We start from the raw sequence: 21,886 nt of genomic DNA, 5'->3' as shown, positions 1-21,886 counted from the left end.
CATTTCTTCCCATCAAAACCCTCTGCTTTCAAAGAGATAGCAGGGTGGAGGTAGGCACGAAGAATGAGAAGAGCTGGGCAGGTAGGAGGTCTTATCATCTATGGAATAAGTAGTCTAGGATAAAAATCATGGACAAAAAGTATCTCCAACCAGTTCCCTATGGATTGGAGCACAGCATTGTAGTCACTTTTGTCCTATGGGTTTGTGAAGGGATCCTGTAATTGCTTCCCCACTGAACATGGGTGTTGACTGATCGATCCATACTCCCAGTCTGCCTCTCTCTTTCCCTAGAAGGGTAAGTCTCTGGGGAAGCTGAGCTCCAGGATGCATTGGTCTTCAGTCCAGGGAAGCCTGGCCGGCATCCTGATGGCATCTGGAACCTGGTGGCTGAAAAGAGAGTTAACATACAAAGCCAAAGAAATTGTTGAAGAATCATGGACCCAAAGGATGGAATAGTGGAGATAAAGTGTTGGGGGGTACTCACTGAAAACTCCAGTGTACTACTTCTTTCAGGCATATATTTGCCCTAGTTTATGGATACCTGTGAACATATGCTCAATCTCCTGGAACCTGGTCTATATCTAGGTTTTGGGACTTTGTTAGGAAGTGAACCACCTGGGGTGGAATTAGAGAATACTGTGAAAGGAAAGGCCTCACTCGAATGATGAAGCTGAAGGGTTGTCGTTCCACACCTGAAGTCTCTGGACACAGTGAAGTGAAGCATGCTGGGGTGGCACTCGTGTTGATTAGGTTGCGATCAGCGGATGCAATATTATTTGATAAGAATTGGGAGAAGCATACAGGAAAGTGGGCTCTACCGTAGGGTCCCAGGACTGGGGGAAGATTAGGCTCTATAGTGGAGATGTGAGGTTCCTGCTGTCTTAGGGTTCGAGAAGACAATGGATAGTTACTGTTATCACATTATTTGGTTATTGGGTTAGCTTTGAAAAGTCCCTTTGTTAGACATACAATCAATTTTCCCCCTCATATTAATTAAATAGAGATTTATATTACTACAATTTAATAGGTGTGTACATAAACACCATTTCAGTGGTTGACCTTCCCCAAAGAGATAGATGTGCAGTGTTTTATCCCCTGGCATTTCTTCCGTGGTCATCTGCTTTGGACTGACACTTCCATCAGACTTACTGGTATACCTCTTGGACACTTTACACAACTTTACATCAGTTTCCCTTTATGCTGGTGGGTTTCTCAAAGACTGACTGCAGCAGTCCATGGACTTTGCAGCCAGCAGCCTTGGGGACTCTAGGCCATGCCCCCTCACCTGCACGCTCACCCCCAGAGGCAAGAAACCCCCCCTCTTTACTAGGTCCTGCCCACAGAGGCAGGAAACGCCCTTTGAGGCATGAAACATCCCCAGAGGCAAGAGATGCCCCCAGAAGCAAGTAATGCCCTTTCGCCTGCTAGACACTGCCCTTTGAGGCAGGAAACGCTCCTTCAAGCCTCCCCTTGGTATCACACTGGTTCTTGCTGCTCTCTTACTTGTTCCTCCATGTCTTCTGCCAGTTCTTTTGAAAATGCCTGTACAATATAGGTTTCTGTTCACCCCACACTCCTAATGCTTTGGCCATTAGTTAAAAAGAAAAGGGAAAATGTTGGTATGCTTCTAAATTCTGCTTATAAGACCTTTTGTTTTGATCATGACATTAGGTTTGCTTGTATTACTTACGATGTGGTCTATTTACATAATCACTGTTTTACCTGGATCCCGCCCTGCTTGCAGGGTATTGGTGTAATCCCCACTGGTTAGATGGAAGCTTTCTATGTTCTGTTTGCACTCTTTTTTTGCTCTGCCCCCTCTCCTAGTCATTTACTTTCCCTTGTCACTTCCAGTGAAGAGATGCATAAAAGGCGATATATCTAATTAATAAATGAGATACTGCTTCCCAGCTCAGCCATGAGTCCCTGGTTGTCTGTCTTCCGCCCACGAAGCTAGACCGGCAACTGGCACCCTGAACTAGGACCGGCAATCCTGACACTCTAAAACAAGATTAGGGGGTCAGGTGGTGGTGCACCTGGTTGAGCACACACATTACAGTGCACAAGGACCTAGGTTCAAGTCCCTGTTGAGGGAAAGCCTCACAATTGGTGAAGCAATGCTGCAGGTGTCTCCCTGTCTCTCTCTTTCTCTACCTCCCCCTTCCATCTAGATTTCTGGCTGTCTCTATCCAATAAATAATGATAATAAAAGTAAATTAAATAAATAAATAAATAAAACAAGCTTAGGTGCTGCATAAAGCAGAAGCAGGGGGATGTACATCCCTAGGTTAGGATTCTTTATCCTTCTTAATTCATTCCTTTTTTTTTTCTTGGTTAAAGACTCATTTTTTAAAAAAAATGTATTTATTCATTTATTGGATAGAGAAAGGGAAATTGAGAGAGAAGAGGAAGACAGGCACCTGCAGCACTGTTACAGCACACATGAAGCTTCCCTTCTACAGGTGGGGACCAGGATTTGAACTTGGATCCTTAAGCATTGTAACACATGCTCTCAGTGCTCTCAACTAGGTGTGCCACTGCCAGGCCTCCTTCCAGCCTTTGGTAGGATATCGTCAGATCTTCAAGAAGGCTTACAAACTTGAAGAAGAATGTAATCAGGATGAATCAAGGAGCATATCATTGGATTTTTTTTCTACTATACACTGTTCATTAATATATTTTTTAATCTCTTTGTAATCTTGTCACCATTAATTCATTCATTTTTGATAATCACTAAGGTTTCACCACTCTGGGAAGACTTTTTTTTTTTTCAGATAGAGTGAGACAGAGAGAGAGAGACTGAAACCATAGCACTGAAGCTGCCTCTGGTGCAGTGATGATTTGGCTGGCTGGGTCCTGGGTCTTGCACAAGGCAAAGCAGTGCACTATCCATCTATTTTTGTCAGCATCTTGTGGGGCCTTGTAAAAAATGCAAAGGAGCTTAGGAGTGACCTGAGTGTCTGTATTACTAAGAATTCCCCAGAATACTTATGCTCCTGAGACTGTCCCAGCCTGAGGATAGGCTGAAGGCAGGGTCCCTATGATGACTACATGATTACTCACAGGAGTATCTGCCCTGCTCCCTGCTCTGGCAAGGGGTGGGGAGAGGGCTTGCTAGACACTCTTTGATAAGCATCACCTTATCAAAACCTACCATCTCATTGCCTTATCTCCACCCTCCACTGATCATCCATTGCCTTCTTCCTCCCCAGATGGGTTCTTCCTGCCCCTGCACCTTCACTTTAGGCCTTGGCCAGGCTCCAGCAAACCGCATGACTCTTTGCTCAGCCAGTTCCTAGGTACTGCTTACATGAGGTACTTTTCCAGCTGGCTGACCTCCACCCCCAAGCAGAAACTAAAATTAGTTCAAGTCTCAAATTCCTGAGATACCTCACTGTCTCTCCTGGTTATATCTTCAGAAAAATTTCCACTGTTTGCAAAGAACTCCTTAGACTTGACCACCCAGAGACACTGGGATAGTATATTTGCTCACTCAACAATTAGTGACCCAGAGAAGGGTTGTGGATTTAAAAAAAATTTTTATTTATAAAATGGAAATACTGACAAGACCATAGGATGAGAGGGGTGCAATTCCACACAATTCCCACCACCAGAACCCTGTATCCCATCCCCTCCCCTGATAGCTTTCCTATTCTTTATCCCTCTGGAAGTATGGACTCAGGGTCATTATGGGGTTCAGAAGGTGGAAGGTCTGTCTTCTGCAATTGCTTCCCCACTGAACATGGGAGTTGGCAAGTTGATCCATACTCCCAGTCTGTCTCTCTCTTTTCCTACTGGGATAGGGGTCTGGGGAGGTGGGGCTCCAGGACACATTGGTGGGGACATCTGCCCAGGGAAGTCAGGTTGGCATCATGCCAACCTGGTGGCTGAAAAAAGAGTTAACATGTAAAGCAGAATAAATTGTTGACTAATCATGAACCTAGAGACAAGAATATTATAGATGAAGATTTGAGGTCTCTGTTTTGGAAAAAGCTAGTAGGTCTACTCTAGGTATATTCCAAGGAGCCCATGACTTTATTAGTTTTTGCCTGAGCCTGACAGCTAATATGCAGGTGGACCTAAGTCACGGCTTATTTTTATAGCAATGCTTGTCATGCCCTGATGGATTACTTACCTGCCTCCTCTGCTTTTTTTATGTTTTAGATTTTTCTGGCTGCAGAAAACTCAGACTAGCTTTTCAAGTGAAGTATGTATGTGTATGTGTGTGTGTGAATGAAAATACCAGTAAGCCGTTATCCAGACAAAACTACAGTAACATTTTGACTTATAATTTTATTTTACAAATCTACCTCGTTAAATATACTATTTTTTTTTTTCCTCCTCCAGGGTTATTGCTGGGCTCGGTGCCTGCACCATGAATCCACCGCTCCTGGAGGCCATTTTCCCCCCCTTTTGTTGCCCTTGTTGTAGCTTCGTTGTGGTTATTATTATTGCCCTTGTTGACGCAATTCGTTGTTGGATAGGACAGAGAGAAATGGAGAGAGGAGGGGAAGACAGAGAAGGGGAGAGAAAGATAGACACCTGCAGACCTGCTTCACCGCCTGTGAAGCGACTCCCCTGCAGGTGGGGAGCCGGGGGCTCGAACCGGGATCCTTACGCCGGTCCCTGAGCTTTGCGCCACATGCGCTTAACCCACTGCGCCACCGCCCGACCCCCTAAATGTACTATTTTATAAACTGTTTCCCCTTCTTCATTTATAGTATGTTGTGATCATTCTCACAATTCAGTAATAATTCACCTACAACACCATTTTAGGAGCTTGGAATTGAGTCAGCGTGAGGGCCTGGGCTCCCTCCCTGGCACTGCCTACAAATAAGCAAACAGATTGTTTCTCACATAACTGATGTGCTATCATTGACCTTTTATCTTCTTGACAATCATTTGTGGTTGAAATAAAGCTATGATAAACATTGTCACTCAAAAAGCAGATGGATAGTCTAATTATAACACTAATTTCTTATTAAATTAAAATTTTTTTAAAATTCCCTTTTGTTGCCCTTGTTGTTTTATTGTTGTAGTTATTATTGTTGTTGTCGTTGTTGGATAGGACAGAGAGAAATGGAGAGAGGAGGGGACGACAGAGAGGAGGAGAGAAAGATAGACACCTGCAGACCTGCTTCACCACCTGTGAAGCGACTCCCCTGCAGGTGGGGAGCCAGGGTTCAAACCAGGATCCTTATGCCGGTCCTTGTGCTTTGCGTCACCTGTGCTTAACCCGCTGCACTACAGCCCGACTCCCTCTAACACTAATTTCTGATGTGCTTTTTTTTTTTTTTCACACTAGCACACATTTCTCCAAAATCAGTTGAGCTGTGTACCCTACAGTTTAACTCAATTCTGACTCTGCCTGAAAAATAGCACTGGATCTTGCATGCTATGAATTAGGTCCTGCTAGACTGACCTCCAACATAGACCAATCTTGAGTCTCTGTTGTCAGGACTGGGAGGTAGTGCAGTGGATAAAGCATTGGACTCTCAAGCATGAGTTTCAGAGTTCAGTTCTGGCAGAACATGTGCTTCTCTTTCTTCCTATATTTCTCATTAGTAAGTAAATAAAATATTCACACACTTATGGACATATAATCTTTGACAAAGGTGCCCAGACTATTCGATGAGGAAAGAACAGACTCTTCAACAAATGGTGTTGGAAAAATTGTGTTGAAACATTCAAAAGAATCTAACTAAATCACTATATTTAACCAAACACAAAAGTAAGTCAAATGGATCAAGGACTTGGATGTTAGACCAGAAACTGTCAAATACCTAGAGGAAAATATTGGCAGAACTCTTTTCTGTCTAAATTTTAAAGACATCTTCAATGATAAAAATACAATTACAAAGACTAAATAAAAAATAAACCAATGGGACTACATCAAATTAAAAAGCTGCACAGCAAAAGAAACTACCACCCAAAGAGACCCCTTATAGAATGGGAGATCTTTATATGTCATACATCAGACAAGAGGCTAATAAACAAAATATATAAAGAGCTCACCAAACTCACAAGAAAACAAATGACCCCATCCAAAAGTGGGGAGAGGATATGAACAGAATATTCACCACAGAAGAGATCCAAAAGACCAACAAACATATGAAAATATGCTCCAAGTCATTGATTGTCAGAGAAATGCAAATAAAGACAACAATGAGATATCACTTCACTCCTGCGAGAATGTCATACATCAGAAAAGATAGCAGCAACCAATGCTGGAGAGGTTGTGGGGACAAAGGAACCCTCCTGCTCTGCTGGTGAGAATGTCAATTGGTCTAACTCCTATGGAGAGCAGTCTGGAGAACTCTCACAAAGCTATAAGTGGACCTACCCTATGACCCTGCAATTCCTCTCCTGGGGATATATCCTAAGGAACCCAACACACCCATCCAAAAGATAAGTGTATACCTATGTTCATAGCAGCACAATTTGTATTAGCCAAAACCTGGAAGCAACCCACATGTCCAACAACAGATGAGTGACTGAGTAAGTTGTGGTATATATACACAATGGAATACTACTCAGCTATTAAAAATGGTGAATTCACCTATCTACCCCATCTTGGATGGAACTTGAAGATATGTTAAGTGAGATAAGTCAGAAACAAAAGGATGACTATGGAATGATCTCACCCACAGACAGAAGATGAAAAACAAGATCAGAAAGGAAAACACTGTGCAGAACTTGGACTGGAGTTGGTGTATTACACCAAAGTAAAAGACTCTGGGGTGGGGGGAAGGTTCAGGTCCTGGAAGATGATGGCAGAGGAGGACCTAGTAGGAGTTCTATTGTTATATGGAAATGTTATGCATGTACAAACTATTGCATTTTACTGTGGACTGTAAACCATTAATCCCCCAATAAAGAAAAAAACTTTTGAGAATAATAAATAAAATATTAATTTAAAAACCAATAATATTTGAGTCCATGTTGTCACCTCTGCTCCTGACCATTATACTACAAATTGGTGGCTCCCAGTACTCCCTCCCTAGGTTTTATCATTTACTAGAATGGCTGACAAAAATCAGACAAACATTTATAATAACAGTTTATTATAAAGGATATAGATGCAAAGGTCAGATGGAAGAAATGTATAGGACAGGGTATGAGGAAAGGACTCAGAGCTTCTCCTTCTTCTTCTTCTTCTCCTCCTCCTCCTCCTCCTCCTCCTTCTTCTGCCTCCAGGGTTATTGCTGGGGCTCAGTTTTGCACCATGAATCCACTGTTCCTGGAGGCCATTTTCCCCCTTTTGTTGCCCTTGTTTTAGCCTTGTTGTGGTTATTATTGTTATTGTTGATGTCGCTCATTGTTGGATAGGACAGAGAGAAATGGAGAGAGATGGGGAAGACAGAGAAAGGAGAGAGAAAGACAGACACCTGCAGACCTGCTTCACTGCCTGTGAAGCCACTCCCCTACAGCTGGGGGCTCGAACAGGGATCCTTATGTCTGTTCTTGCGCTTTGCGCCATGTGGGCTTAACCCTCTGCACTACCCCCCGGCCCCCTGACTCGGAGCTTCTATTTCCTCTTGGAGTACTACATTCTTCACCTTTGCATTCTCACCAACCTAGAAGCTGTCTGAACCTTTTCCTTTGGACTGTTATTTTATTATTGTGGTCTGGGAGGTGGTGCAATAGATAAAGCACTGGATTCTCAAGCATGAGGTCCCAAGTTCAATCCCCGGCAGCACATGTACCAGAGTGATGTCTGGTTCTTTCTTTCTCCTCCTATCTTTCTCATTAATAGAGAAATTATTTTAAAAATATTTTATTTTATTATTATATCTTTATTTATTTATTTTTCCTTTTTGTTGCCCTTGTTGTTTATTGTCATGTCACTGTTGTTATTATTGTTGTTGTTGATGTTGGATAGGACAGAAAGAAATGGAGAGAGGAGGGTAAGACAGAGAGGGGAAGAGAAAGAAACCTGCAGACCTGCTTCACCACCTGTGAAGCGAACCCCCTGCAGGTGGGGAGCAGGGGGCTCGAATTATTATTTTAATGGTTGCTTCTTTTCATATGTATGGCTGAGGAGGCTTGGAGGTAGCTCAGTGGGTTAAGCACACATGGTGTAAAGCGCAAGGATACCAGTTGGAGGCACAGGCTTCCCACCGGCAAAGGGGTCGCTTCACAAGTGGTAAAGCAGGTCTACAGGTGTCTGTCTTTCTCTCCCCTTCTCTGTCTCCCCTTCTCTGTCCATTTCTCTCTGTCCTATCCAACAACAACAACAGCAATGACAAAAATAACAATAATGACAACAACAAGGGTAACAACAAGAGCAAAAAAATGAGAAAAATGGCCTCCAAGAGTGGTATATTTGTGGTGCAGGCACCAAGCCCCAGCAATAACCCTGGAGGAAAAAAATATGTATGTGTGGCTAATTAAAACATTGACCTCCATTGATCAAATTCAATCTCTAGTGCTTCTCCACTCCCAGTATTTGTGTCTGTGTGTGTAAGTGTGTGTGTGTGTGTGTACATACATACTTATGCTGTGCATGTGTGTGCTTGCTGGAAAATTCAAACCCTCTCATCACATGAGTCCCAAGATCAGCTCCACTGGCAGCCAGTTGCTACCCTTAGGTTACTCAAAGGCTTTCCAAAAGTTACCTCTGCAACATAATTGCTCTCATTATTACTCCTAGTAAAGTATAGTCATATAAATCACTAGTTAATTAATATGAGAGGGGAAAATTAATTGTATGTCTCGAAGTTTTTAAAACACAGACTGAGTCTTCTTAATATATATGTTGTGTATTTGATATGCGGACTCTCTCAAAAGCCTAGACCAAGTAGATCAGAGGCAACCAGTGGCACAGCTATTTACAAGACACTGGGTACTATATAGCAAACCCTAACAAAAGGACTTTTCAAACCCAATTACCAAATAATGTGATGATAACATTAACCATCCATTGTCTTTTTGAACCCTAAGACAGCAGGAACCTCACATCTCCACTATAGAGCCTATATTTCTCCCAATCCTGGAACCTTAGGATAGGGCCCACTTTCCCACATGTGTTGTATGCTTTACATTGGGTTCTAGTTCTCCCCCGCCAAGAGAATTGGATCAGTCCAGTTAGTTTTCGCGGGCCTGCTTGGCCCCGCCCCTAGGGACCCCGAGAGAGGGTTCAAAAGTGGGAGAGTTCCAGGGTTCGAGAGTTGGGGAGAGGGTTCCTGAGTTCCAGAGTAAGAGAGAGTGCTTGCGCCGCCACAAAGAGACAGCAGAGTTCTGTTTGGTGATTAGTTTGGTTTAGTTTATGAATCGTTGTTCCTGAATAAAGAAATACAGCTTCCCTGCCCAGCCGTTGTCTCCACATCTCTGTTACCCGCCCGTGAAGCTAGCCCAGCCAGCTAGAGCCAGCCCAAATTTTAACAACAAATGGCGCCCACGTGGATCTGACCTGCGCATCTCTCAGATAAGTAAAGGCAACTTGGCTACCTATGCACTATGGCCTTCTCTTCTGCTTGTGAAGAGATCTCCAAAGGCCTCTGCTCTTTCTTCATGAGACTGTTTTGCTGTTTCTGGAACATTTATCTCTGGACCACTCTGTGGTTTCCACTCACTCGGGCGAACTCAGAACAGCCAGCGGGAAGAGCCAGCGGGTGGGAGGCGAGGCACGGAGCTGCCGTTTCCACCTGGTTAAACAGCCAGCCAGCTGGCTGCGCCCAGACAACCCCGCGCACCGCGTCTGCAGCCCCGCAGCCCCGCAGCCTGCAGGAGGCCGACGCCAGCACACAAGAGCCCCAAGAGCCTGACACCAGCACGCTGGAGCCCGATGCCAGCACGCTGGAGCCCGATGCCAACACGCTAGAGCCCGATTCCACCACACAAGAGCCCAATGCCAGCATGCAGGCCAGCCTACAGGAGCCAGCTCTCCACCGCGTGGCGCAGGGCACTGGACGCGTGATCCCTCCACGCTGCTCGGCCACTGCAAACAGGGCAGTAGACATGGCAGGACCATGGGGCAGGGCCGCGGCGGCCTATCATGGCCGCCACCCCTGGGCACCTAGGCCCACACCTTCTACAAAACTGGCCTGCCTGCCCTCTTGCTATAAATTCTGGAATGATCCCGGACCTCCCGGACCCCCGGGCTCCCTGCCGAAACTGGGCACACGAGATCTCCAGCCGCCGGTCCAGTCTGAAGGCAGACAAGCTGGAGTACGCAGAGATTTGTGCAGAGATCGCAACCTGCAATTCCTAGAAGTGAAGCTGCCCAAGAGACCACCACTGGACAACGCACCCCCCCCAACAACTAAGACAGTACAGATTTAAATTCGTGTTTAAAATGACGTCTTCGTAACAAAGGTTTCTCTCCTTGTGTATTAATGACCATGTTTATGTGTATGTTTAAAGTTTGGTAAACAGTAACTTTAAGGCTAAATTCTTACTAGACAAAGTTAAATGAAAAAGGTTTTCAACGTAATTCTCATAAAGATAAAATTAACTTACATTTAAAGTCTGAGGTAAAAATTAGTTAACAATCTATGTATTTTAACTAAGTTGATCTAAACAAAAGGTTAAATAGACTTGTTGATATGTAAAACTCTCCATTACCTTCTCTATTAGAAATGGTAGATCGCACAATGGCTATGCTAATTATTCTCATGCCTGAGGTTTCCTTTCCTGCGCACGACTCCATCTTGAATGGGTATAACAAAAGGTTAAAAAGACGTTGTTGATATGTAAAAGTCTCAAATTCCTTCTCTATTAGAACATTAGATTGTGCTTTGGTTATGCTAATAACAAGTTTTGTTTCATAGTAAGTAAATTGCAGCCAGCTGCCTTTGGGACTCTAGGCCGTTCCCAGCCCCCATGCAAATGCCCGTCGAGGCAAGTACGCCCCCCAGAGGCAAGAAAGTACGCCCCCCAGAGGCAAGAAATGTTTTTTTTTAAGCTGATAAAGTTTAGCCCACAGAGGCAGATATGGCCCCCTCAGGCCTTCCCTTAGCAGCACACTGGTTCTTGTTACTTGCTTGCATGTTTCTCCATGTTTGTGCCAGTTTCTTTTTATAAAAATGCCTGTACGATATAGGTTTCTGTTCACCCCACACCCTTGATACTGTAGCCATTTAGTTAAAAGAAAAGGGGGAATTGTTGTATGCTTTACATTGGGTTCTAGTTCTCCCCCGCCAAGAGAATTGGATCAGTCCAGTTAGTTTTCGCGGGCCCGCTTGGCACCGCCCCTAGGAACCCCGAGAGAGGGTTCAAAAGTGGGAGAGTTCCAGGGTTCGAGAGTTGGGGAGAGGGTTCCTGAGTTCCAGAGTAAGAGAGAGTGCTTGCGCCGCCGCAAAGAGACAGCAGAGTTCTGTTTGGTGATTAGTTTGGTTTAGTTTATGAATCGTTGTTCCTGAATAAAGAATTACAGCTGCCCTGCCCAGCCGTATGTCTCTGGTCGTCTCTGTTACCCTGCCGTGAAGCTAGCCCGGCCAGCTGAAACCTACGAATTTTAACAACACGCATGCCTCTCCCAATCCATATCAAATAATATTGCATCAGCCGATCGCAACCTAATCAACACAACGATTGCTACCTCAACATGCTTCACTTCAGACTGTGTCCAGAGACTTCAGGTGTGGAATGACAACACTTCAGCTTCATTACTCGGGTGAGACCTTTCCTTTCATAGCATTCTCTAATTCCATCCCAGGTGGATCACTTTCTAACAAAGTCCCGAAACCTAGATATACACCAGGTTCTGTGAGAGAGAGCATATGTTCACACATATCCATAAACAAGTGCAAAATATATACCTGAAAGCAGAAGTACACTAGAGTTTGCAGTGAGTACCCCCCAAACACTTCCGCTTCACTATTCCATCCTTTGGGTCCATAATTGCTCAATAATTTGTTTGGCTTTGTATGTTAAGTCTTTTTTCAGCCACCAGGTTCCAGATGCCATCAGGATGCCGGCCAGGCTTCCCTGGACCAAAGACCCCACCAATGTGTCCTGGAGCTCAGCTTCCCCAGAGACCCACCCTACTAGGGAAAGAGAGAGGCAGACTGGGAATATGGACCGACCAGTCAACGCCCATGTTCAGCGGGGAAGCAATTACAGAAGCCAGACCTTCCACCTTCTTCAACCCACAACCCTGGGTCCATGCTCCCGGGGAGATAGAGAATGGGAAAGCTATCAGGGGAGGGGATGGGATATGGAGATTGGGTGGTGGGAATTGTGTGGAGTTGTACCCCTTCGAACCTATGGTGTTGAAGTTCCCTCCTATGACTGTGTTGCTGTTAATGTATTGCTGTAGCTCTTTCAGTAGATGTATGTATTTAGATGGCTTCTCATTGGGTGCATAGATGTTAATAATTGTTAAGTCCTCTTGATTGACTGATCCTTTGAGCATTAAGTAGTGTCCATTCCTATCTTTTTTAATCTTATCTGTTTTAAAGTCTATCATGTCAGATATGAGAAGTTGTTCCTGCCCTTTTTGTCGGCCATTGGCTTGTATGATAGTTTTCCATCCTTTCACTTTAAGTCTGTGTTTGTCTTGTTGAGTTAGGTGGGTTTTCTGTAGACAGCATATTGTTGGATTGTGTTTTCTGATCCATCTTCCTACTCTGTGTCTTTTAATAAGTGAATTCATGCCATTGACATTTATTGATATCAAAAATTGAAGATACTTTAACACCATTCTTATAGAGTTTTAGAGTGTTTTGATATATGGCCTATTTGTGGTGGTCTGATTGTTTTTAGGAGACCTTTCAGAACTTCTTTCAGGACAGGCTTGGTGATGGTTGATTTCTTCAACTGTTGCTTGTCTGAGAAGTTTTTGATGCCTCCATCTAGTCTGAATGACAGTCTAGCAAGATATAGTATTCTTGGCTGAAAGCCTTTCTCATTGAGTACTTGATAGATATCTTGCCATTCTCTTCTGGCCTGTAGTGTTTGTATGGAGAAGTCTGCTGCTAATCTTATGGGTTTTCCTTTGTAGGTGAGTCTTTGTTTTTCTCTTGCAGCCTTCAGGATCCTTTCTTTATCCTTATTCCTTTCCATTCTAAGTATGATGTGTCTTGTCTTTATGTCTGGCTTAATTCTGTTTGGGACCCTCTGGGCTTCTTGAATCTTTATATCTTTGATGTTGTCTAGACTAGGGAAGTTTTCAGCTATTATGGCCTGGAAAATGCTTTCTTCCTCTCCTTCTCTTTCTTCCTCTGGTATGCCAATAATGCGTATATTGTTTCTTTTGAAGTCATCCTATAGGACTCTGTTGTTGTTTTCAGCATCTCTTAGTCTCTTTTTGAGATCTCTTACTTCTTTTTTAGTTGTCTCTAATTCATCCTCAATCTTGCCAATTCTGTCTTCAGCCTCATTTATTCTAGTCTCTCGCCCTCTACTGCTTTCTGGAGTTCATCTATTTTGTTGCCCTGCTCTGATACTGTTTTAGCTTGTTCAGCTAGTTGTGTTCTTAGCTCAGCGATTTCAGCTTTCAGCTCTCTAATGACCATGAGATAATTAGTATTTTCTCCCATATTCTCATTTGTTGTTCCTGTATTTCTGATTACAATTTTTTCAAATTCTTTACTCACTCCTGTTATTATTTCCTTAGCTAATGTTTGGATGTTGAACTCGTTATTTTGTGCTTCACCCTCTGGAGGACTTTTAGCTGGGCTCTTGTCCTGGTTCGATTCTCCAATATTTCTTCTTGTTGTTTTAACCATTTTATATATTATGTTATGAGTTCCCTTTATCAGTACTTTTCAAATTACTGATCACTATTTCCTGGATTGACTTGTGTCTAAGTAAGGTAATTAAAGGGTTTACAGTGGTGGAAATTAACAGTTGTTTCAATCCCTTTGTTGGAGCTCAGTGGTTTAAAAGCCTCTTTTTTTTTTCTTCCCTGTAGGCTATGGGAGCCTGAGGGCTTTTAAACTATCAATAGGCTTCTTAGCTTAATCACTGACTCCTGACCAAGAGATAAAGCAGGGTGTGGCAGAGATACTCCAGTGGTTATGCAAAGAGACTTTCACAGCCCCTCAGCTATGCCACCGAGGTATAGGTCTTCTCCTGAGTTTCCTGGTTAGATCTCTGTTCCCTGGTGTCCCTCCCTGCAGCTGCTCCAGATTCTGAGGGCAGTAGCAATGGAGACTCAGAGTTGCACTTGGTGAGTCTCTGGGGAGTCCTCTCCTCCCTTAAGCTGCCCCCTTCTTGGTGGAGCAGACTGGAGGTGGTGTCTCAACTGATAAACTGCTAAACAGTTAGCAGTCACTTAATCTCTCCTTAGGCTCCTCTCTCCTCTCTGTCACCAGCCACACGTGTTTGTACTCACCGGTGATTTACTGGGTTCCTGTGGTCATTCTAGTCCTGTCTTGTTTCAGTCCCGGGTGGTCTCCTTTGGTATTCCTAGTTGATCCGGGAGAGGAGAGGAGAGGAGAGAAAGCCATCTCTCATAGTGCATTTGTTGATGGGTCCTTTTTCTTTGTTGTCTCCAAGGTTATCTCTGGGGCTTGTTTCCTGCACTAAGAATCCACTGCTCCTGGAAACTTCTTTTTTGTTGTTTTTCCTTTTGTTGCCCTTGTTTATTGTTATTATTACTGTTATCAATACTGCTCTTATTATTAATACTGCTCTCCTTTTGTTGCCCGTTTATTGTTGTTATTATTCTAGGACAGAGAGAAAGCGAGAAGGGGAAGACAGAGAGGGGGAGAGAAAGACATCTGCAGACCTGCTTCACTCTGCCCTCTCTACATTTCTTTCTGTCCTATCTAACAATGGCGACATCAATAACAACAACAATACAACAACAATGAAAAACAAGAGCAACAAATGAGAAAATAAATAAATATCTTAAAAATTACAAAATAAAATAATAATAAGGGGAATAGAGAAAGATAGACACCTGCAGACCTGCTTCACCGCTTGTGAAGTGACTCTCCTGCAGGTGAGGAGTCGGGGTCTTAAACCAGGATCCTTATGCTGGTTCTTGCGCTTTGCACCACCTGCACTTAACCCATTGTGCTACCGCCCGACTCCCAATTTAATTTCTGTATTGGGGGGTTAATGGATTACAGTTGACAGTAAAATACAATAATTTGTATATACATAACTCAGTTTTCCACATAACAATTCAACCCCCACTAGGTCCTCTTCTGCCATCACATTCTAGGACCTGAAGCAACCCCGGCCCCCAGAATCTTTTACTTTGGTGCAATATACCAAAGAATACTAGTTTTTTTTTTTTTAGACTGAGGAGATACCTTAGTGACTGAGAGTACAGGACTTGCAGACATAAGGTTCTAAGTTCGAGCTCCTATACCAGAGTTTATGTCAGAGATAAGCTATATTCTGTTTTCTTTCTTATAAAATAAATAGAGAGCCAGCAAAATAGCTCATTGCTTTTGTCACATGTGAGACCCAGGTTTGAGCCTGGCCCCTACAACATTAAAGGAAGCTTCAGTGTTATGCCTCTTTCACTCTTTCTCTGCCTCTCTGTCTATAAATTAAATAAATAAGTAAATAAATAAGTTAACTAAAGTTGGAAGATAGCTCACCTGGTAAAGTTCATACTTGTGTACTTAAGATATCCTAGATTTTTCCCTTGAACTACGTGGGGGCACCATGCATGGCGCCAGGAGAAACTCTGAATAATGGAATGGTGCTGTAGTGCCACTCTTTCTCTCTTTTTATTTCTCTCATTCTTTCTTTCTCAAGTGCACTAGGAACAGTGGAACCAAGCATACACTTGCCTCAACCCATGCTTGTGTGCATATGTGCATGCATGCACACACACACACACACACAATCACCTTTTTTTTTAAGAGTATCTTTTATTTTTATTTTTTTAACCAGAGCACTGCTCAGCTGTGGCTTATGGTGGTGCAAGGTGTTGAACCTGAGACCTGGGAGCCTCAGGCATGAGAGTCTGCATAGCCATTATGCTTATCTCCCCTGCCCTAAAATATCAGTTTTAAAACTACTATTATTTTCATATTTGTCATTTTTCTCATAGGAAAAGCCAGTACCTTACATTTGAATTTCTCTAGTAATACATCAGACTGAATTTTTTTCACTTACATTTTTTTGTTGTTATTTGACTGACCATATCATAACCAGTTCTAACTTTTGCATCTTGTTACCACACACCAGGCATTGTGTTATGGGCTCCACATGTGTTGTTTTAGTTAATCTGCAGATACAGTAGGTAAAATCATTGTGCTCATTTTAAAATGAGGAAAACATGGATCAGGGAAGTTAACTAATTGCTCAAGCCCACCACTAGCAAGGAAAGTCTGGGTTCTGATTAAAGACTTGACCGTGACATCCAGATGACTAAGAATTCAGACTCCTCATATTTATGTTCAAACACTTCATCCCTACTTGTCTCTCGGTTGAGTTAATATCTTCTTTTTTAATGTTTTGCAAGAGTTCTTTGGTTCTCTCTTACAAGGCTTCAGAATACATAGAGAAGGATATACATCTCAGATACGGCTTCTCAGATATCCTGGTTCCTGTCAAAGTAGGGCTGTGAGTCAAGGTTGTCAGTTCAGTCAGCACTTAAGGGGCAAGTTCAAGGAGGGGTGACAACAGGAGGCTCACCCAAGACCCATCAGAGGCCAGCAAGTGGACTTGGACTCCTTTTAGAGAAAAGAGTGACTCACAGGTGAAGATGGAACCAATGCTTGTGGGCTGTCCCCTGTGAGTGTAAACAATCCAAAGTCATCAGGAGGAAGAGGAAAACCAGAGATTGAAAGAACTACACGGGACTTGGCCACAGCTGTCTGGAAGCCAGGCCTGGTGAAGATAGTGCAGAGCACATGCTGCAGGCTGGAAGAGAAGAGGAGGAGGGAGCAGGTAAGTCATCAGAGAGAGGGTCATGGAGGGTGGTCACAGGGCCCTGGAGTTGTAAGAGACAGCATGGTTCACAGGATTAATACTGGTCTGGACATATGACCTGGATCATCTTTCAGACTCAATTGTTCTTTTTTTTTCCCTCCCGGTTTATTGCTGGGTGCCTGCACTACGAATCTGCTGCTCCTAAAGGCCATATCCCCACCCCCCATTGTTGTATTGTTGCTGTTGCTTTTGCTGTTGCTGTTGGATAGGACAGAAAGAAATAGAGAGGGGAGGGGAAGAGAGAGAAGGGGAAAGAAAGACAGCTTCAGACCACTTGTGAAGAGACCCCCTTGCAGGTGGGGAGCTGGGGCTTGAGCTGGGGTCCTTGTGCTTCACACTATGTGCACTTAACCCCATGCGCTACCACCTGGTCCCTGGTTCAACTGTTCTTTAACTGTGATGCCTTACATCACTTGACTAAACTGAGCTTGACATCTCCAACTATGAAATAAGTATAAAATATCACTGTCAGTAGGTGGGATGGAAGATTACTAATAGAAGGCTGGGGACTTAAATCCCTAAAATGGAAAACAAAATGAGGGTTTGGAGTGGGATAGACAGCTAATAGTTATAGGGATAACTTCTGTGCATGAGGCTCTGAAGTCCCAATTTTAATCTCCACTCCCACCATCAACATAAACCAGAGTTGGGTAGTGCTCTGGTCTCTTTCTCTATATCATTCTTTCATTAAGATAAAACAAATACATAAAAGTATTGTATGCTTCTCATAGAATGAATATATATGTATATATGTATTTGTGTGTATATGAATGATGTGGGTTCAGTTGAAGGTAAAATGTATTTCTACCTATCTGAGAGGAAATGTGGAAATTTACCCTTGTGAAAACAAAAATCTTATAAATCAGCATTTTCTTTTTTTTTCTTTTTTATTTAAGAAAGGATTAATTAACAAAACCACAGGGTAGGAGGGGTACAATTTCACACAATTCCCACCACCCAATCTCCATATCCCACCCCCTCCCCTGATAGCTTTCCCATTCTCTATCCCTCTGGGAGCATGGACCCAGGGTCACTGTGGGTTGTAGAAGGTGGAAGGTCTGGCTTCTGTAATTGCTTCCACCCGCTGAACATGGGTGTTGACTGGTCGGTCCATACTCCTAGTCTGCTCTCTCTTTCCCTAGTTCAGCATTTTCTTAATAAAGTAATATTGGGGTTAGAAAATAAAATATGACTTGTGATAGGGAGGTTGTTCAGTTTAGAGTACAGGACTTGCACGCATGAATATAATGGCAGGGATATTTACCCACAGCAGAAATGCATCACCAGGCTGTACGAGGAATAACACCATTTATTAATTATGCTAGCAGGACCACATGGCTGGGCCTTTAAGTGCTTGGATGCCTGTGTAGGTAGCACTTCCCCTTTTATGGGGCAAGAGCCAAAGCAGGAGTAGAAAGGGGAGGGGAAAACTGGCTTATAAAGGCAAAAATGCAAGGTTAGGGAGAGTTGTACAGTCACAGTGCACAGTACATTCTTTTTAAAACACAGTATCATTCTTTTTAAAAATATTTTTATTTATTTATTACTGGATAAAGACAGAGAAATTGAGAGGGGAAGGGAGAGGGATAGAGACAGAGAAGACACCTTTACCACTCATGAAGCTTTCACCCTGCAGGTGGGCACCGGGGCCTTGAACCTGGGTCCTGTGCACTGTAATGTGTGCACTTAACCAGATGTACCACAGCCTCATCCCCCTATAGTACCATTCTTATTTCTAAAGCCAGTTGTCTGTCTTGGGAATGGGGAAGACACAAAAGATCTATGATTTTTCAGCATGTGATATACCACTTGGTAGGAGTAGTAGAGATACTCCCTGCTGTCGTTGGGCTATCTGGCCAACCAGGCTGGGGCTTCTCTGAACATCTGCTAAAGAAATCCAGCTAGGTGTGATCCAAGAGATGGCACAGTGGATAAAGCACTGGACTCTCAAGCATGAGGTCCTGAGTTCAGTCCCCAAATGTACCAAAATGATGTCTGGCTCTTTCTCTCTTTCATCTTATCTTTCTCATTAATAAATAAATAAAATTATTAAAAAGAAAAGAAATGCAGCTAGTCAACTCTTTGCCTTTTCATGAAGCCCTGAGTTGGATTCCTAGCACAACATATGCCAGAGTGATGCCCTAGCTCTTTCTCTTTCTCTTTCTCTTTCTCTTTCTCTTTCTCCCTTTCCCTCCCTCTCTCTCTCTGTTTCAAATAGACAAATTCAAGCCTGGCCTCCACCATACTGGAAGAAATTTCAGTACTGTGGTGTCTTTCCCTCTGTAAGAGATGGTTAGTTAGGTCTTTTCTTCGAAGGACCATGAATAGAACAATCGTTTAGTATAAATTTTTTTATACAAGTTTAATATCTATAGCTGCCTGTGCTCACTAGTTCTGCATTCTTTAGGTTCAGATAATATTTACTTGCAGTTTTTTTCTTTCTTATCCTTTTTTTTTTTTTAGAATGGCCATTTTAATAAAGTTTATTTATTTTATTTTTTATTTATAGAAAGGAAACATTGACAAACTCATAGGATAAGAAGGATACAGCTTCATACAATTCCCACCACCAGACCTCTGTATCCCCTCCACTGATACATAGCTTTCCTATTCTTTAACCCTCTGGGAGCATGGACCCAAGATCATTGTGGGATGAAGAAGGTTGAAGGTCTGGCTTCTGTAATTGCTGCCCCACTGAACATGGGCATTGATAGGTCAATCCATACTCCCAGCCTGCCTCTCTCTTTCCCTGGTGGGGAAGGGTTCTGGGGAGGCGGAGCTCCAGGATACATTGGTGGGGTTGTCTGTCAGGGAAGTCTGGTTGGCATCATGGTAGCATCTGGAACCTGGTGGCTGAAAAGAGAGTTAACATACAAAACCAAACAAATTGTTGAACAATCATGGACCTAAAGGCTGGAATAGTGCAGATGAAGTGTTGGGGGGTCCTCCATTTTGTAGATAGCTAGTAGGCATATTTTAGTTATATTTCAAAGGGCCTGTAGCTATACTAGTTTGTTTTTGTTTTTTTTGCCTGAGCCTGAAATCTGATATGCAGGTGGATCCTAATTATTGTCTGGGGAGATGATGCCATGGCTGGAAAAAGAACCAGAAAGCTGGATCAGGGAAGACAGTAGCTCCCTAATATGGGAAAGGTATATAAAGATTATTGACTGTAATCCCCATCAATTTGATGTGATCTAGGGCCCATAATTAGCTTAGGAGCCTGTGTGACCTCTGCATCCCTCTAGATCTGAGCTCACATTCTGTGGTCATGAGTAAGAACATTCCATGCTGCCCAGTATCGACCCATCTTCCTCAGGTGTAGCATAGAGTACGTTGTCCATCCTCCCTTTGGTGGATGGGACATTCTCTACCATTATCTACCATCAAGGTTCTATGGGGGCCCACAAAGGGGTCTATTTTGTTGTTCCTGATAGAAATGACCGGTAACAATGGAGAGAGGAATTTATTTGAGGTCTAGGCCCATCAAGTCTGTTTGGGAATCTCAGGACTTCCCGATTAGGGCCCCAGTGGGTGGAATGGCCTGATAGTGACTAAAGAGTCATCGTTAAAGTATGCCAGTTTCTTGCCTTTATTCAGCTTTTGCAGTCCTTATCTGCTAAGGTTAGCTTTTGAGTGAGAGAACTGTAGTAGGAGGTAGGTAAGGAGGGTATCTAAGTCTAAGTGGACACTATTTCATTATGAACTTGACACTGACTCACTACAGACTATGGTGTATTTTTGCTTTCAGGTATATATTTTGCCCTAATTTATGGATACATGCTGTATCTTACGGGACCCGACCTATATCTAGGTTTTGGGACTCTGTTAGGAAGTGAACCTCCTGGAATGAAATTAGAGAATACCATGAAAGGAGAGGTCTTACCCGAGTGATGAGGGTGAAAGGTTGGCATTCCATGCCTGATGTCTTTGTACACAGTCTGAGGTGAAGCATGCTGAGATGGTACTTGTTGCATTGATTAGGTTGGAATTGGTGGATGCAATATCATTTGGCCTGAATTGAGAGAAGCATGCAGGGAAGTGAGCCCCACCCTAGAGGTTCCAGGATTGGGAGAAACATAGGCTCTATAGAGGAAGCGGGAGATTCCTGTTGTCTTAGGGTATAAGAAGACAATAGATAGTTATTGGAATAATGACATTGCTTGGCAATTGGGTTAACTTTGAAAAATTCCTTTGTTAGGATTTGCTGTATCATATACACCATTACCATATTTTATGTCCTTTGATATTATTTGCATATAGCTATGCCACTGGTTGCTTTTGTTCTCCCTGGACTAAGCTTTTAAGAGAGTCAACATATCAAAGACTCAGCCTATGTTAATAAAAAGACTCAGTCTGTGCTTTAAAAAGTTTGAGACATTCTATCAGTTTTTCCCCTCTCAAATAACTTAGTGATTTATATGACTACAAATTAATAGAAGTGTACATAAATACCATTCCCACCACCAAAAGACTGTATCCCATCCAATCCCCCCCTCCCATGAAGCTGAACATCCACCCTCACCCTCCACCCAGGGTTTTTACTTTGGTGCCCTACTATGTTTATTCTTTAATACACAAACAAGGAATGTTCTTCCACTTTAGTGGGTGCTTCTCTATTTCTTTTAATAATTCCCTGTAGTTTTCTCTGCAAAAGTCCTTCACCTCCTTTGTGAGAGTCTCTGCAAGATATTTCACTTTATTAAATAATTTTTTATTTGTTATTAATAGTATGTTACAAGATTATAAGATTACAATATATAGTTCCACACCATACCCACCTCCAAAGTTCTGTATCCCCTCCTTCCCACTTCCCAAAGATAACCACCATAGTTTTAACACACTCCAAGATACTTTAACTTTTAGGTTCTGTTGTAAATGTCATTGAGTCTGTCATTTCCCTTTTACTACATATTTATGTTTATAGATTTTGTATCCTGCTACTTTACTGAATCTATTGACTGTTTCCAGAAGTTTTATGGTGGAGTCTTTGGTGTTGTCTAGGTATAATAGCATGTATTCAGCAAATAGTGATAGTTTG

The sequence above is a fragment of the Erinaceus europaeus genome, chromosome 10, assembly GCF_950295315.1.
Source record: "Erinaceus europaeus chromosome 10, mEriEur2.1, whole genome shotgun sequence".
In the NCBI taxonomy this organism is placed as follows: Eukaryota; Metazoa; Chordata; class Mammalia; order Eulipotyphla; family Erinaceidae; genus Erinaceus; species Erinaceus europaeus.
Note: the sequence above shows the minus strand (reverse complement) of the source record.